This window comes from Formica exsecta, unplaced genomic scaffold (assembly GCF_003651465.1).
Source record: "Formica exsecta isolate Colony F162 unplaced genomic scaffold, ASM365146v1 scaffold235, whole genome shotgun sequence".
Classification (NCBI taxonomy): domain Eukaryota; kingdom Metazoa; phylum Arthropoda; class Insecta; order Hymenoptera; family Formicidae; genus Formica; species Formica exsecta.
The window spans coordinates 183,993-202,849 of record NW_021849633.1 but is presented as its reverse complement, the minus strand read 5'-3'; the positions used below and the strand labels follow the sequence as shown (position 1 = coordinate 202,849).

Below are 18,857 nucleotides of genomic sequence, written 5' to 3'. Positions count from 1 at the left end.
ATATATTTAATAATATTTTAGATATATTATTTTTTCTTATTTATGTTAGTCAAACATTGGAAAAGAATATTGATCATTCATTGAAAAATATATTAAGCAAATAAATTCCCCCTTTCTAAAAACTTAAAGCTATGAATAGAGCTCGATAATTTAAAAAATTAGGCATTGTTTTTTATATAAAAATAACGATATTAAAAAATTAAAGTATTTTGTTTTATTTTTATGATTTTTTCATCATGATTGATGCGTATCAGAGTTTTTTCTCAAAATTACTTCTTCGTTTGTGAACAAGAATATTATATGCGCCTTTGCCTTTTGTTGATTTTATCGAGTAAGATGCAATTCTCTTCTCGAGGCTGTTATATGAGTCTCACGAAAACATTTTGTAGTTTGCAAGGTAACCAGCTGATTATATGTCATGAAAAGCATCTCGCTTGCCAGGTTTACTTTTTAGATCCTCCCATGAAATTTGAACTCTATTAGAGCGAATAGATCAGTTAGTTTCTCTCTCTTTCTCTGTTCCCTCTGTCGAACATAGGCGTATATGTGTGAGAGCAGCTTGGCTTATCTTTCTGACATGCAATATACAGAGCTTTGTAGAATTCTCCTTCAAATTCACAACGATCCTATTTGCCGCGAATATCGTAGGAGAACCGCGAATCTCCCGAGAATTTATGTAATCCTCTAAATAATTAAGCCCACTCACACAAAGCCGATTTCCGTACGTACTCCTATTTGGCACAATCTTAACTGACAGGAAGCGAAGTATCGTCTATAGTGGTTCAAAATTAGCTCTAGTCGCGCATTCGCATAATATTACACTCAAATGCGAATTGTGCAAAAATAAATAGAAATGAATAATATTTACATTAATTTTCTAAATTTTAAATGTACAATAAAATTAAATTTGGAAAAGTAAATTTCATTTCGTTATAAATATGCATAATTTTTTAATTATGCACACCAGAAAAATAGAAACATTAATCAAAATTAAACGAAATGAAGTGATTAAAAAGTTAATAACTGTTTTTAAACAAATTAAAAATAAATATAATGAAAGATATCTGAAATTTTTACTTTTATCTTCTAGTACTTTAATATCACACGAGTATGATTACTCGGAATCTATATATGTATTTATATGAAAATGTGTATTTAAATTTGTTTTTCGATAGAGATGTCACAACGGGTTTATTGGATCGCGTAAAGAATTACCGTTCTAAAAATACCGCCGAGAAACGTAGCTTATAAAAATAAGTGACTTAAAGGTTCCGAGGTGACGATCCTACAGGTGGTTGGGAATAAATTTGTCCAAGATTACAAGTAAGTTATGGCCACCTGAAGCAATTTCGTGCAGAATCCGGTGATCCCTTTTGAAATTCTACGTACAACGAGAGGTCGGCCGACCCTTCGTAGACAGGTAGTTGTTCAACCTTCTACCTAAGATAGATCAAAGAGCCGCGCGAAAGGTACAAACCACCGTACAAGGTGTCCCGATAATAACCCATCGATAGTTGGGTTTCATTAGACGAGGAGTCCGTACGTGACTACGAGCCCTGTGTGTGTCGCATCGTCGTGTATCGCAACATCTGCGAAACTCTGCAAACTCAATGAGTAGTCCCTTTGACAAAACGGGGCCCTTTACCACGAAATTTTCCTGTTCGTTCGAGGATGCAAGAGAAATTTAGTGTCACATTGTTTTAGCAAATTACGATAGTTCGACCTCGACTGTTAACCGCGTAATCACATATATTGCTATACCGCATAGTTAATGTATGCCTTTAACATAGCCTCGTCTTATCTCTTATCACGATATTTTGCTCAATCCTTGAATAGACGACGAAAAATGAACTTACAGATTTATCAAAAATCCGAGTAAAATGGCAAAAGAGCCACGCGCAGTTTTTAGGGCGCAAAGATATATATTTTAAACCAAAAAATTAAAAAATTTCTTTAATTACATGATTCGCGACCTTTAATTTTTTTGTATCGTTGTTTACCGCTACTGGTAACATTTGTTTTTATCATCTCACCTTTTTCGCCGAACAATACTTCTCATTACTCCGTGGATAGTTAGATTAAAAATTTAAAGATATATATTTTTATATATAAATTAAATATACGTATAAATGTAATATTTGTTAGATATATATTTTTATGTATATTAAATATACATATAAATGTAATTTTGTTAAAGAGCAAAAGGAAATATTTGGATATGCAGTTTTCAATTTACACTCCACTTTTTTAATATTCATCAAATTATATAATGATACGTATAAATGTAATATTTGTTAGATATATATTTTTATGTATATTAAATATACATATAAATGTAATTTTGTTAAAGAGCAAAAGGAAATATTTGGATATGCAGTTTTCAATTTACACTCCACTTTTTTAATATTCATCAAATTTTATAATGTTTATCTTCCTTTAAATGCAATTGGCTTTTAATATTAATGGCTCAACTGTACTTTTATCATTTATAAGATATCAGCACACTATAAATATATGATAAGTATGCCCACAAAGTTTTAATTTAAAAAAAAGTTTTTGTAATTTTATCATTTTCTTTATTATACATCGGATCTTATGACAAGCAAAAGGCAGTCTGAGCACGCAATACTTTTAAGATATTACTTGCTAAAGAGACGAAAGGCAATACGGGTCCGTTGTGGGCGTGTCTGTTAAAATATTCCGATAACAAGTTTTTTTGGAAGCTAAATATGCGGACGAGGGTTCCGGGTAATAAATATTGTCTCAAGCTTATTTCAATATTGACTAATGCGATGGGCAAATTTCGATTTTTGGCGACCGGAATCAGTCTCTCGTCATCGCGCTGTCTCTATCAATTCCGAGACCGGTCATCGATTTTCGTCGCCGCAAAGCCGCCGCCCTCTTAAATACTTGACCGCCACGGCGTGAAAAAGAAAGCGAGGGTCGTCGCTAATTCTCCTCCGTTTCACATTGTGCTTATTGGATCGTGTAACAGGAGCATGTTAAGGCTAGGGATCTAAAAATAAGGATGGTGTCAATCGGTAGCTGAACCTTCGCTGAGATATTTATCGGGATCGAAACACTCTTGTCCCTATTGCTTCCTATACGCGAAAACTTCCTGCACTGCGTGTTGATAATTATATCAGTATAAAAGGATTATATCACATTTTATGGTGCGACATCTTACACATTTCGCTTTTCGTCGCTGATCGGAATTCGTTTGTCACTGTAACAGCTGTTTGAAATAACTTGTTTTGAGGCTAAACTGATCGGCGCGTATATATTTCACGTGACGTTTCTTATTTTATAATTTTTATACGCGAGCACACTGCCCTTTGCGTATCAGATTCAATTTAGTTTCGGTCTTTTGGCCTTTGTTCGATGCCGATGTTGAATACATATGCACGCGAATCTCTCACAATCGATGAAACGTGTTTCTGCGACCCTACTTGCGTGTGTGCGTGACTTTGTCAATTCGTCGACCTTTTTCGCTCGCCATCGCGAATGCACCGCACGTGTTGTATGCAGCGGCACATGTGCAATATGTGCTTCGGCATGTTTGCGCGTCGTGTGTCCGCGCATTTACAGACTTTGGTAAAATTAATAAATTTATTTCATACTTCTTACGTGTTCTTTTTCTCAAAAATACATATACACATATCTTTTTTTTTTTTTTTTTTTTTTTTCTTTTTAAAAAGAAAGAAAAAAACGTTGTAAAGCACCAGTTCTCGTCCGATCACTGAAGTTAAGCAACGTTGGGCATGGTCAGTACTTGGATGGGTGACCGCTTGGGAACACCATGTACCGTTGGCACTATCTTTTTTTTTTGCTAATTTAAATTTTATCAATATTGTTATTTCTTTACAAATACATGCTTAAATTATTATAATGATAAAAATCTACTTTATTTATAGTTGTCTCGAAATTCTCAAATTATTTATATCTATAGTTATTCTGAAAACTTCAAAAGTACATTACTACGAAGATGGAAATGTACAATTGTTCAGTAGCAAAAAGGTAAAGGAGAGCCATCTCCAACGAGAAGCAAACAGCGAAAGATTTGATACGGTTTGTCGAAGAAACCGAAAATGATTATCAAACGGCAATTTCCGAGAACTATCAAACGATATTCACCTTTAAGACATTGCGAAGTCATTGCCGGTAATGCGAACGAAAATCAACAGAATTGTGTCATACAGTATTGGCAAAGAGCTTAAAAGTCAATAGAAATAGATTTTTTTATATATATAACAATAATATTAAAAATTAATTGAAATTGTAAGAATTTATTGCAAATATAACAAAAATTGGCATACAATATTATATATATTCACTGAGGTTATTATTTTATTGATAATCTTATCGCTATACAACTACATCAATCTGTTCTAGCACAATTTATCTGTCACTTGACGGTTCACCCTGATTCAAAGCAAAATAGTTTCTATCATTTCATCATTGAATTTGCAATCAAATACTGAAATTTGCATAATGTGTTATTTACATTTTATGAACATAATTATGAATCACGAAAAGTCTGTATGATAAATAAATTAATATAGTATCATTCACGAGAAAATTCTTGACGTAAAAATAAAGTATATGGTAATTGATAAATAAATAAATAAAAAAGAATATATTATATTTAAATATTATAAATATATATTATAATATATATAATATATATTTATATATTATAATCTTTTACAAAATTTACATTAAAATTCTTGCAATGCCAACGCTCTTAATATAGAAATTTTCGGGCACATGTACATAATGTAGTGGATTCCAGATTTGATTTGCACAACTAAATTTATTATATGATTTTTATTTTTATATAAGGCATAAAGATGATTAAATTTTACAGTTATAACTATAACATACAGTAAAGTTGATTTAAAATAAAAGACTGGATATTACATCCATATTAAGCAGCAAAAGTAAATTAAAACAAGGCAAAAATAATATATACCGGCAATGTAAAAAATTTATTATTATAAGTTTATATTGGTTATGTGGTATAATGTCGATGCATATTTTATACACCTGTCGGCATCGTTCCATATCATTTGCTTTAATCTCTTCGAAAACAGCGTACAGGATCCACAACTCGATATAACTTCGCCAAATTGGTTTTAGCATAATAGACGGCACATTAGTTATAGCTCGCTTGTACGTCTCACGGCAGACGTCGATGTCGTCATTCTTTTCAAGCAATGTCAAATAATTTTTCCACGTCTTGTAAGAGAAGAAATTCTTTTTTATCTTCTGTTCAAATTGATAGGTCTGGTTATTAAATATCACATCAGCAATACTTATATAGCATGTAGGATGATAATCATCCTTCCTATGAATGAGAATTGTGTACGCTTTGTAAATCTCATCAGTGTTACTAATCTGTAAGTAATCTAACATTTTCTTATCAATGTTGTGAGCGTGTCCTTTGTGTCTGCTTTCAAATTTTGCATACGTAACCCACAACTTTTCATCATTTTCGAAAAAGATTATGGCTCGATCGTATATCGCGCGTGCATGACTGATGAAACCATACGACTCTTCGAAACGAGCATACTGTATCCAGCATTTCATAGTAGGGTGAATAATCACGAAACGCTCGTAAATATGTCGAACTTCATGAATTTTCTTGTTACGTAATTCGATGTACATATTCCAGGCCAGTTTTTTTGGTTTCTGTTTCATCCATAGCTCAAAAATTATACGCGTAAGATCAATATGCCCAAAAGTTTGTTCCATTATTACATGTATATACCATAAAAATATAAATATGCTTCAAAAAACGAGCATTGATAAGGTGCTCCCGTCAATAGGCGCTTCGCCACTATAAAATACTTTCTTAATTAAAATAAATTTTTGAATATATTATATTATTATAAACTCTTTGGAGTTAATTAATCGTACAAATTGTTAATTGTTTGTAGAGAGAGGAGAGAATATCACATTTTAAAAAAGGGCGTACAGAGCAGATCGTGCCACTATCTGCCGACTCGAGATCGCCGCCGTATAATAAATATTATACTATACATGCACACGTAGCGTAAAAAACTTTAAAATGAACTTTAAAATGAACTATCTATAATGTATTTTATATGTTTGAGCTTCTTAATATACATACATATCATTGCGACATTAATGTATGTATTATACTATACGTAAAGATTATTGCCTCGCGATATTTTAAAGTAGACATCCAATGGGGTAAAATGAAGAAATTAAATAATTAAAACAATTAAACATAAACATATCATTTAGAATCATTTAGGATCATTTAGAATATAGTTAAATATTTTTTTCATTTTATTCAAAGTTTCACCCTAATTGATCTTTTTTGATTAATTCAAAGCCAGTAATGTAACTGGCAAACCTTTGGGATGCGCCAATGAGTTACGCCATTACGATGCCTTCTTTAAAGCCTCGCTTAATTCGTTCAGTTTGATATTTTCGCGTTGGAGTTTCTCCCGAAACTCTCTCCATCTTTTTATTTCATCTTTGGTTAGAAAATGACTTCCCTTTTCAACCATTTCGTCGAATTGAATCAAGGAAGTCATTTTTTCATTATTCTTTCTCTTGTTTAAGATTTTCAGCCGAATAAATAGTTTAACGCTGGAGGCCAACTCTCCTACATATAGAATCTGAAGGATATTATCTTGTTCTTGAATCCTTTCAGCCCGTTTCTTAATCTTTTCATCCCGTTCCTTAATCTTTTGTTCCATATTGTGCATCTTTTGTTCCATATTGTGCATCTTTTGTTCCATATTGTGCGTCTCTTGTTCCATATTGTGCATCTCTTGTTCCATATTGTGCATCTCTTGTTCCATATTGTGCATCTCTTCACGCAGATGCTTAATGTCCTGTTCCTGCGAGGAGTACATCTTCTTCTTCTTCTTTTATAAAATATTCTTGTTTTTTCTAAAAAATATTTGCGATATCGATATATATATAATATATTTTAATATCGTATAATGAAATATATATATAATTCTAGTATCAATCACAATATTGTGCATGAATGTACAAATTATAATTTAAAAATACACAATATTTTTTCGTATTTTATAAACAAGACAATTTTATAAACGTCATATATTCCTATAAATAATGAAGATACGGCATCTCAATCAATGTTTTGTTTAAATAATATCTATTTTTCTCAACATTTTCATATATTTCCATTTTGTACTCAATAGGTTTGTTCTTTTCAGCTGCACTTTCTGTACTCTATTATAAGTTTATATGTATTTGATAAGGTAGATTAAGCCTAAATTAGGCAGAAACTATAGATATAAGCATATATGTAATATTTGTTATTTTCACCAAAAATATGGTCTGGATGAAAACCTGATGTGTCATAATATTTGTGATATTATCGAATTAACCGCATCTTTCTATCGTCAGGATTAAATTCTTATCTCTATCAACGCTTTTTTCACATTTCTTGTCGTCTGTAAAGTCTCTTCTGTCTTCGTCTTTTTTTCCTTCGGCTCTTTTCATTCTTTAAGAGTTAAGATTAATAAAAATCTTTATCTCGTGTATTCTGATCTGCCTTTCATTCAGTTTATACAAAACTACGATTGTAAAAAAGTCGAATCTTTCGTTTTTCATTCTTTGAAATTCGGATGGAATTCCTGCAAATCCAATTACACACATTTGCACGGAGTTACAGAAATTTATATGTCGCATCGCTCGTCACTCGTCGACTCTTCTTGTTAAATAGTTAGGTTTAATCCTTGGCTCTCTCGACTTTGCTCTAATCCAGTATTAGACATTCTTTTTTTATCGCGTTCCTTTTTCCTTTCTATCTTCTGATCCGTGGCTTATAGCTACTAATCCGGCATTAAAGCTCTTAGTGGTCTCATTCTCAATCTTCGCTTTATGACATTCATAATCTACTCGTTCCTCTTCGTCTTTGATCATGTATACGCATTCAATTCTGTTATTACAATGGGAAAAATTTGATTTGCTTCGTTGCGTTATTTTTCGGGAACAAAATTATAAATTCTTTCAAGACGTATGCGCCAAAGTTACGCTTAACTTCATAAAAAAATAAAAATTAATAATATTTGTATTTTTTATGTGCATGTGCATTGCCTTTTATTTTGTTTGCATGATCAGCTAAATATCAAGCTACTCTCCTTCTCTTTTGAACGTGAATTTCTGCTAAACTGTTCGAACGACAAAATCTGGATTAAGGCAATAAATTAATATAAATAAATATTAAATAAATTAATAAATAGCTTATAAATTAATAAATAGCTTTAAATTTCTCAATAGGTGCAATTTGTCGATGGTGGAACGGTCAGCTTAACGGGGGTCTTACCCGATCATATTTCCCGTTTCTGTTCGTGCGATAAAACCCTCTTGACTTCAAACGCCAATTGAATTTTCCGATTTGTGCTTACCGCACGATGACGGGTTTCGATTCTCTCTTCTTTTTTGCTCTATCATCTTTTCCATCTGTCGCATCGTGACTTTACTGCATTTTACAATCGTGACCAGAAATTTTTGCGTCAATAGTTCGCGCATTTTAACGGCACATTTATCTCTATCGTTTCCAATCGTGACATGAGTGAGGTATCGCTAGTAAAAATCTGTGAATAATAAATAAATAATAAATACTGATTTATATAAAAATAGAGGTTAATATTTAAATACATATATACAATATATAATACTATTAATAGATATATTTAAAAACTTTCATATATCTACACAAAATTAGATCCTTTATATTATTTATTTTACACGTTTAATGTAGCAGCAGAATTGGCGTTTGCTTAGATTAAAGAATATCTCAATTTGATCCCCCATCTAATTCATAGCTCGTGAAAGTCTAAGTATCTATTGATGAAATTTTCACGAAAGACTTCCACTATCGACCAGAAAGTGATGCGAACCGCGAAAAAGAAGCGAGAGAAGAGCATACAAAACTACTATAACTTAGTCGCTCCGTATTCAGGCTTCTACTACTCGAGCCTGAGCGCAACTCATATATTCCGTATATATTCGTCGTATATATTCGCTTATAGTCGTTACTACTGAAAGATATTTGCTCTTTCGCGTTGATGCACTCCCGTGTTCATTTTCACAACTTTTTTTCTGAGACGAAGGTTTTCCATTTTTTTTTATATTTAGGTAACAAATCAAAGAAAAAATATTTAATATTAGTATAATCACAATTCTCTGGTATCGAAAAATAAATATTTAAAGCAAAGATTTAATATCTTCTTAAATATGTCGTCTTTTCAAATAAACTATTATTTGCGGAAAAAATACAACTGATTTAGGTGTTACGCAGTTTATATATTAATTTCTCAAAAAATCAGCTGTTTTTTTTTTTATATACTCGCTTTAATGCTGATACTTTATCTCGATTTGTTTTTGTTGCGGTGCGATAGAACGCAGCGTGGAAATTTATGTTTGCTTGCAACAACGCGTTTATAAATATTTTACAACCGACTCTTTCCGGTGCGCTTAAAACGTGTGCTTGCGTGTGTTTTATTAAGCATCGGCTGCAAGAATTGCTTCGCGCGATTAAGCAACACGTGGTAATAAATTGAAATTGCGAAAAGACGGTGAAGGATACTCATCCATCACATACGAGAATTTTCATAAATCGTACAATTAATCTGGCAAGTCTATTAAAAGATTTAAAAAAAATATTGCCTTGGGAATATTTAGCTGAAATAAATGTTAGTATAAATTAATTGAAGATTTTGTTATTTACATTTTATTGTTACAATAAAAAATTGGATATAATAACACTATATTACAGGAGAATAATAAAATAATTCATTATATATACAATTTTATTTTTCTGATCAATTAAACGAAGTGATAGTTTTGTAAAACGTTTGTCAATTTTTTTTATAACGATGAAATTTTCTTATCGCGACGATGCAGGTCTGCTTCGCAACAAAACACGCTTTCGACGCAGGCATTTTTATAGCGAGTGATCCATCTGGGTTATCGATGAATCTGATGCAAGCGGACATGTTGCCGTCTTCGTGGTAGAGTAGTCGATACATGTATGTCGACGGATAAAGCGCAGCTTTCGAGACGAAAAATCACATCTCTTTCACGTCATCGCGCATGACATTTTTCGCGTTATATATGCAACTTTAATACACCATTCGACGTATTGCGAAAATCGGAAATAGGAAAATTTATGGAATCATGATACGATCAGATTATATTTTTTGACGTAAGAAAAAAAAGTGTCACACGTAACTCTTTTGACGTTTCATCGTCACATTTTTAAAACTCTTATTTATATCGAGACAGAAATTTGCATAAAATCCTTTGTAGGATTGGTTCACGTGAATAAAAGCTTTGATTCCTTTTTTCCATTTATGTGTATCTTCATCATCTTTATAATTTTTAAGTAAAATTTTTTTTTTTTTTTTTATTTTCTATAGGTCCCGTTCATACTTGAAGATGTATTCTAAACTTCCATCTTTTCCATTATGTAATTTTTTATTTCTGTATGCTTGTTTTAAATCTATTTTCTACTTGTAACGACGTTGCATTAAATTCGTTGGACTCGAAAAGTTTCACTTATTTCTCGTATGCTTTTATCATAGTATTTAATTGTCGTTTTTCTAACAATAGTATTTTAAAATCATTTAAAAGCAGCAGTTTTTTATTAATTGATGCAAGGTTGGTTTTATCTGAATTTTTTACATTATCATTTTTGCATGTAGTTGAAAATCTTTTATTGTCCGGTTTTCTTTATTAACATATCGTCATGCTTTTTTGCGCTATCAGTGATGGTTTCCCCTTAGAAGATCCCAGTTAAGTTTCCAAAATATATATCTCTCAGTTATATAACTAAAAACCTCTGTTTGCACTAGTTACTTTTCAACAGCGTTTACATTTGCCGCATTATATTTTTACATGCATGAAAATAAATAATGAGAGCTTTCGAGCGACGAGACGCCGCGAAAAACGGCTTGCGTGAAAAGGTTCTATTTGTCAAACGCTCGCTCGACTCCGCTTGAAAAATGGTAACTCATACAATTAAGTCCTTTCTAATTTTCACCACGTTTCGTCGAGAGCGGCAATTAAGCGTACAGCGTCGAGCTACGCTGATGTTTTCTGTTCGCGTCATTAGTTTCGTCGGGACTTCGTTGCGAGATTAACACAACTCCTGTGTTCTCTTGTGTTTTCGCGTGCAAGATGTTCGAAGTAGTAACGTCGAATCCGACGAGATAGTTATCACCGGTTCGTCCGCGTTTTGGGCGAAACGGAAGCTCCTTCTCAAAGAAGCGCCGGTGGATGAAGAGGAGATCAAGCGACGCGGTAGCGTCGCGACGCCAAGTATATAAAAAAAAAAAAACGTTTCAGCTTGTCAACGGTTTGCCTATTTTGTTGCCTATGTACAGGGGCCGCGACTCTACCAAGTAGCTTATCCGGAGTTTTACGTCTAATAAACTTTCGATTAAAATTCCTCAGGAACCAAGCCGTTAATCAAAAATCTAACGGCGCTTTTCTTATACAATGTGGATGCAAGCTTTCGATTGCGATCAGTTTGAATAAGATTGGTGCAGTCAATCCTGAGGAATGATAATCGTATACCAGAAATGTGACATTTTTCGTTCTTCATCATTATCATAATAATAATCATAAGTTTCAGACTCTCACGTATGTATGCTCGCACGCACACACGCAAAGCGATTTTGTCCCTCAAGGCGCGTTTGCAGCGCTCATGTAGGATTATTCGCTTGAGTTTGCAAATACGCCTTGAAGAGACAATGTTGTGTATATGTGCATGCTCAGTTCAATATGATACGTAATAAGGTTAATAAGGTTATAATCGCGGAAGTTTAATGAATGCCAAATCTATATAAAATATAAAACAGGCGACAGCCTAGATTACTTCAAGGCCATAGATCACAATTACATGCATTATTAGGTTTATATGCAATATCTATGAATTGTATGGAATTCTTATATTTAGACTAATATTTCCGGAGTTTTTAAAAATCGAAAAATTTATTCTTATTGTTTTACAACAAAAAAATAATTACTACAGTAGAGGAATCCGTAAAAAAAGTGAAATTTGAATGTATTTTTCATTATAACAGAAGATAATAAAATTTTTTAAATTAAAAGACGGTTTGAATAGCATTCCGTTTTCCGTAAAAGTCTCTCTATGGGGAACGAGGCCATCGAAAAATCGGATTGGCAAACTTTTTCGAGATTTCGTTTTTCGAAATTCCGACTGTCATGGAACGGCTCTCTAACGTACTCGATGGTTAAGCGGATTCCATTGGGCAACGTAAGGTCCGCGCCGACTTTGATCGATTACGTCGCATTTTTGGTCATGGCATGTACGAACACGGTGGGGGCACGTGAAAGCGCGTCTTTATAAACGCGATCTTTGATAAAAGGTCATCGGGTCCTGTACGTCGACGCTGGCTCGCGCAATACGATTGAAATAATAACACGGATCGGATCGAGCGCGCGGGCTTTGATACGTGATTGATACGTCTGTACGGTTCTTTTGACCGAAATTCCGAGGTCGATTTCCCCGGCGGTACTCTTGTACTCGCGAAATATCAGAGCGTGAATACTTGTTTAATTACGATAATAATGTCGAGTTAAGTCGACTCTATTGGCGATTCCCGGCTTGACGAAGACGTTGACGTACGCCCACGTGGCGTATGCCGTTATCAAAACGCAGAGCTCATTCGTCATATAACGTTTCGTCGTCGTCGTCGTCGTCGTTGACGAGTAACGTATTGTACCGACATTTGTTTGAGGATGTAAAAGATAATGATTACGATAATCTCGAAATAATGGAAATAATAAAATTAAGATGTTCAACATACTTTATTTAATTATACACAGTTATTTGGTTGCGCCTGGCGATCTTATAATTGTACGTATTGGAACGACCGTGCACGAAGTGCATGTTTATTCATAAGCATTGGCATATTTAAAATTATATATCGTGTTGGACAATTAATATAAAAAATGGTATTGGACTTGCCACTCATATAATTTGGTATCAGTGTTAACTTTAAATTATAATGAAGCGATGTTATCTTGTTCGACAAATAATAATTAAGTATATTAGGCCACTTATTTTTCGCATTTTCAATGGAAATTTTATTATCAATGGAAAAAGCTATTGCTATTAAAATGATATGTAATAATCCATTTAATGATAATTTTAAGAAGCTGTTCATTTTTGTTTCTGATATCTGTAAAAAACATTTCTTTGGTAAGAAAATATGGTGCAGGAAACAAAAATAGAGAATAAATAAATACACGTAGAAAAACTTAACTTTACTTATTCGGAATTTCTATCCGAATAAGTGAATATCGGACATTTGTCTATCCGACTTTTCAAAATTCAGTTCATTATCCGAATTCTTCTCTATGGAGATCGTATATAAAATATAAAATTTCCACAAATTAATAATTTAGATTACGTTTACTTTATATTTCGTGAATTTATTAAATATAAATTCTTTCTTCTTTCTGTATTTTAATATTATATAAAAATCCTTTGCTCGGTATTTTAAGAAGAGAGTAATTTCACATTGTTTCTTTTATAAAGAGAGCCGTTATCTCAATGTCGACTATTTCGGTCGTTCCATTTCATCCGGCTTTTATCTTCTTTTTGGCTGTCTTTGTTTCCTTGAAATCTGTAGATATAGAGTCTCGATTTTACGGGGAAACCTGATCATGGACCACAACGATCGGATTTCCTATTACAAGATTGCGTTGTAATTATAGTACCTGCAACGGTTCATCTTGGACATTACAAACCTCCCCTTATCGAAATCTTTGAAACGTGATTCCGTTCAATGATTTAATGTCTCTTCTGATTAGTAATATTAATTTTAGTAAACCTTAATTTTTTTCATTTTTATTGATTTGGCGCTGCGTTTCTATTTAAATTAATGACTACTGTAACTTGGAAATGTCTATTTAGGAATTTTTGTCAACTCAAATATTACCGTTTCTTATCGTTATATCAAATCTAATCACAGATTTTACCGAGTAAACTAGGGCGAACGTTTCAGTCTCTTATCTGACTCATTATGTGTCATTAAAAATTGCTAATAAACTAGCTATTGTTTCGTGCGCGACAAAAACCTACTTAAATACGGAATCGCTAACGATTCTTCGACTTGAATCTGTTCGGTCGTTTATTATTACGACTGTGAATTCGACCGCGTGCTTTGACACGATCGAGTACAATAGCGTGACGTATTCTGACAACTTAGTGATTAATTCGTAAGTAGATCGAAAGTTGCCAGGCGGGATCGCTTTTGTCTCGTTCATAACTCTCGTCGGCGAGTCGCATAGTGCTCGTGCCAATTAACGTAACGCAAAATACACGCTATTAGAACGGTCATATTTTATGCGCATGTCGGGACCGTCCCTCGCGCTTAAAGTTTTTAAGCGTCCCTCAAGAGCGACGTTGAATAATGCGCTCATCTTGTCAAACTTTCAAATATCTTTGCAATTGATTTTTCCGAAACTTGAAACTGGCATAATTTCGATATTACAATACTTGCGAAATGGATTTAATACTTTAAAATATGAAAAACTAATGAAAAATGATAACATTTACTAAGATTGATGAGCATAATAATGTTGATGTATGTGAAACGTTATTTTAATTTTAGTTAAAAGAACGTATTTACATTAAATGGATGGGGACAAAATGTTATCGATGAGATGCAGCAAAAGCGGAACTTTTATTTCAATTTTTTTTACAACGAATGAAAGAATATATATTCTAGAATTGTACAAATTTTGAAAACTTTCTTCTAAATTGAAGTAATTTCAAGATTTTTACTAGTTTTTACGATAATCTTATTTATATAATCTTTTTCTAATATATTTAAAATACATCCTTAAAAAATTAGCAGACCGCATTTTTTATTCTTGTTACTTAAAAATATTTCTTTTATCATGACTTCTTGATGCGATTGCGACATTATTCAATAACTTAACATGACATCTCGTCGCGATATAATCCTTTCTCATTACGTTAATTAAAAGTTGATAAAAATCTGCTGAAAGAAAGCAATAAGGTAAACATATGGGAAAGCAAAGAGAAAAAAAGCATGTAATTTACGGGAATGAAGATTTAGTGCCGCATCCATTGCAGTTTATGTAGATGTCTCTTACAAGAGCGCTATAATAAAATTTTAAGTGTGGAGAAAACAATGTCTGCTGAATCAATATTATCCTTAATTCTTATAATGTAAAAGTCGCAAAATAGCAATTATATATCATCCGCATTGTTATCAAACAATCATTCAAAAAGCAAGCTGCAACAAGGCTTATCAGAGGTTAGAGCATCGAGATCGATCACATCTAGGGTTGCCATCTTTTTTTAAAACGAATAACGTATGTAACGCCTTTGAGAACGAAAAAAAGTACAACTTTATTGCTTTACAAAATATAAAGTATGTACGTCCAAAATAACGTACAATACTTTATTTTAAAGTACGAGTGGCAACCCTAATCACATCCAATGAATGATTGCCTATTTCTAGAACCGATTTTATTTTTAATTCTCACGGTGTGAAAATCACGTCAAGTAGCAAATATTCGCATCGCTACCAAAAAATCGCTCAAAAAGCGAGCCGCAAGGTACGGCCAGCGGGCTGAACGTGTCGAGATTGCAACGATCGAATCCCGTAAATCGATGCGCCCTACCGCGATTCTCATTCGGGGCATCGCAGGTATCATCGGATCAAGTTATGGAGTCGAGAGGAGAGATAAGGGGAACAGGAGAGGGGGAGAAATAAGAATGCCGCGTAAGTATAGAGAGCATAATAATCAGAAGTAAATTGCGAATACGTGATAGAATTATTTTGAATTTATAATTCTGAAGTTTAAGAATCCATCTAGCTATTCTAGGATTGATATTTGCTTTGTTAACAGCATGAACTAAAGCGTGACAGTCTGTTATTATAGTAAATTCGAGACCATATAAATATAAATGGAATCTTTCTATTGATTTAATTATAGCAAGCATTTCTAACTCGAAACTATGATATTTAGCCTCTGCTTGATTTGTTGCTTGGCTATAATAGGCTACCGGTGCCCATAAATTAGACTTCTGTTTTTGTAATAGAATGCCCGCGACCGCTACAGCGCTTGCGTCTGTATGGATTTCCGTATTTAAAAACGGATTATAAATACTTAAAACCAGAAAAGAAATCAAGTTATCTTTTAATAATTTAAAATCTGATTGACATTCGGCATCAAATTCAAAAGGAACCGATTTACGTAATAGATTATTGAGAGGTTTGGCAATGTAGGCATAATTTTTTATGAATTTTCTAAAATAATTTGTGAGACCTAAAAATCTTTGAAGTTCTACAACTTTTTTCGGTTGGGAAAAATTTGAAACACTTTCTACATGTTTGTAACTAAGTGTAATCCCTTTTTCTGATATAATATAACCCAAATATTCGATGGTCTTCCTCAGAAATAAGCATTTATTATAATTTAATTGAAAATTGTATCTCTTGAGTTCTAAAAGAACAAGTTTTAACGTATTTAAATTGTCTTCAATAGAAATTGATGGTATTAAAATGTCATCAATATAAACTATGACTTTGTCATTTCTTATCAGAGGTTGAAAAATTTGAATTAATCTCTTGTGGATTCGCCATCCGCTTCTTACGATGCTACCGTATCGTAGGGAACCTGAGGGAATCCGCAACTATACGGGGCCCCTCCGTCGTTACCGCCACGAGGCCCCACCCCTAGCGATCGGCAGCATTCATCATTCTCCCCTCCCAATACGCGTGTATCTGTGTGTAAGAAATATAAATGTAGATTATGCACGTCCAGCGTTTGTATATTACTATAAAGTTGTTTCAAATAGTACGTAACTAAAGCATGATTCTGCTTTTCAAATTAATTCGTCTGATCTTCTTTTCTTTTTTCTTGTTTAAGAAACTAACATTGACAATCGCAAATTTTTTTAAAATAAGGAATATTTATTTTGAATAAAAAAGAGAACGATTTTCTGTTATACATTTTCAATCAGTAAAATTGTTCATCATTTGATATCTCTGCAATATTATTTATGCTCACAATTTATTTACATAAAATAGAAATGCGTATTTATTTTAACTGATGCCGCGAGCAGCAACCAAAACAAATATAATAAAATACATCGTAAATTAATCATTTGGAATTTGATCGCGGAAAAGAGATACGAAGTATATAAATAAATAAAAAAGTACATCGTACACCGAAAAGAGAGAGAGAGAGTTACTTCGGTCCCTGGCAATTTCTTTTTTTTTTTTTTATTAGAGCGTTGAGTGTACCTCGTTTTATGACGAAACTTTTTATCCCTGTTTATTTCGACTTCCGTAGGTAGGTAAGTAGTTCTTGGTCTCATTGAAAACAAATCAACAATCGTGTTGACGTCGCAAGAGGTCCATGACGTACTTTAGACAGAACCTATGTCGAAGTTTCATCGAATTTTTCGTGTAGTCTAATTAAACGTGCGCGAATCACAAATGCGGTCGTTATGAAAGTTTTCACGTTTGTGGATTAAAGTAGAACGAGCTCCAAATATGGCCTGCAAAAAAAAGCGACCTCATGATATGTTCTATACGAGTTTAAGAGGCTCCTTGATAAAATCCACGGCAAAGAAAAGTGCACGTGAGTTTTATAATTATGTTACGCTTACAAAAGATGATCAACGTCACGGTAATCGCACTTCAATTTATTCCTCTCTTTTTAATCGTGTTTTTAGAAAAGAACAATTAAACGAGGATTAAAATCAACATTAGTGAAATAGACCATTAACGTTATATTAAACATTTTTAATTTCTTCCGAGACAATTAATACGTGTTCGCATTTTGACGCGAGAAATGCATCTCATGAAATTGACAATTCGCACGACGCACGTTCTTTTTGCGACGAAATAAGATTTGTCTCTTCGTATAGCAATGCATTGTCCTCTTTCAAGCTTGAAGTAGTAAAAGCGAACGGGGCAAACGACCAAACGAACGACGAAGGCTCCCGTCGTCGAAATGGCATAAGTCTTTTTCGCGAAATCGTTTCAATCAGTCCTTTGTTCTCACGTTTTCGTTTCAGCCAACGTTGTTGTGTGCGTTTATTGCGGCATCCATCGAAGATGCATTTTGCACACGTACATACACGCGTACCAGATACATTTGCATCGCTCCGGAAACGCGCGTAAATATGCACGTGGCACGTCAATTATCACCTAATTTACGCGATCAGTTACCATGGCGATGCTCAATTTAGCTCCTTGCAATTTTATCGTTCCCGAAATTATAAGACTCTTGATGCACGGTATATTGCATTTCGCGTGTTTTCACACGAGCGGCTAAAATCTGTCATTAGTGAAAATTGACATATCGTTTTATTATTATCCGGGATGTTATTATTCTGAACGAAATTTTCATCGAAATGATGCCGATATGTTCCACGAAAGCGTGAGTTTTATATTTAAATATCTACATTTGCGTTATAAGATTCAAACGTTTAAAATTAAAAAAAAATAAATTAAATCTTTCGCGCGCGCGCGGAGATGATAAACAATGAATAAAATAATAATGAGCAAGGATGAAATGGCAAAGAAAAGCTTTTTGCGAAGCTCGTAAATTCTGCTGAGTAATTCTTATTCTACGCTACACTCGACATAGACTATAAAAATATGCTTATAAACATTTGTGGAGAAAAAGAATACGGAAAAAGATAAAGCAAAATAAAATTAAAATTCACAGATATAAGAGTCTTGATTTATAAAATATATTATATATATATATATATATATTTTAAAAAACTATATATATTAAAAATTATAATAAATTTAATA

The 18,857-nt window shown here is 33.1% G+C and overlaps 1 protein-coding gene across 3 annotated transcripts in view; it reads right to left on the bottom strand.

The window, feature by feature from the left end:
* The window catches only part of LOC115235810 (adenylate cyclase type 6), a 136,748-nt gene that overhangs the window by 27,052 nt on the left and 90,839 nt on the right, over positions 1–18,857 (bottom strand). The window lies entirely within an intron of this gene.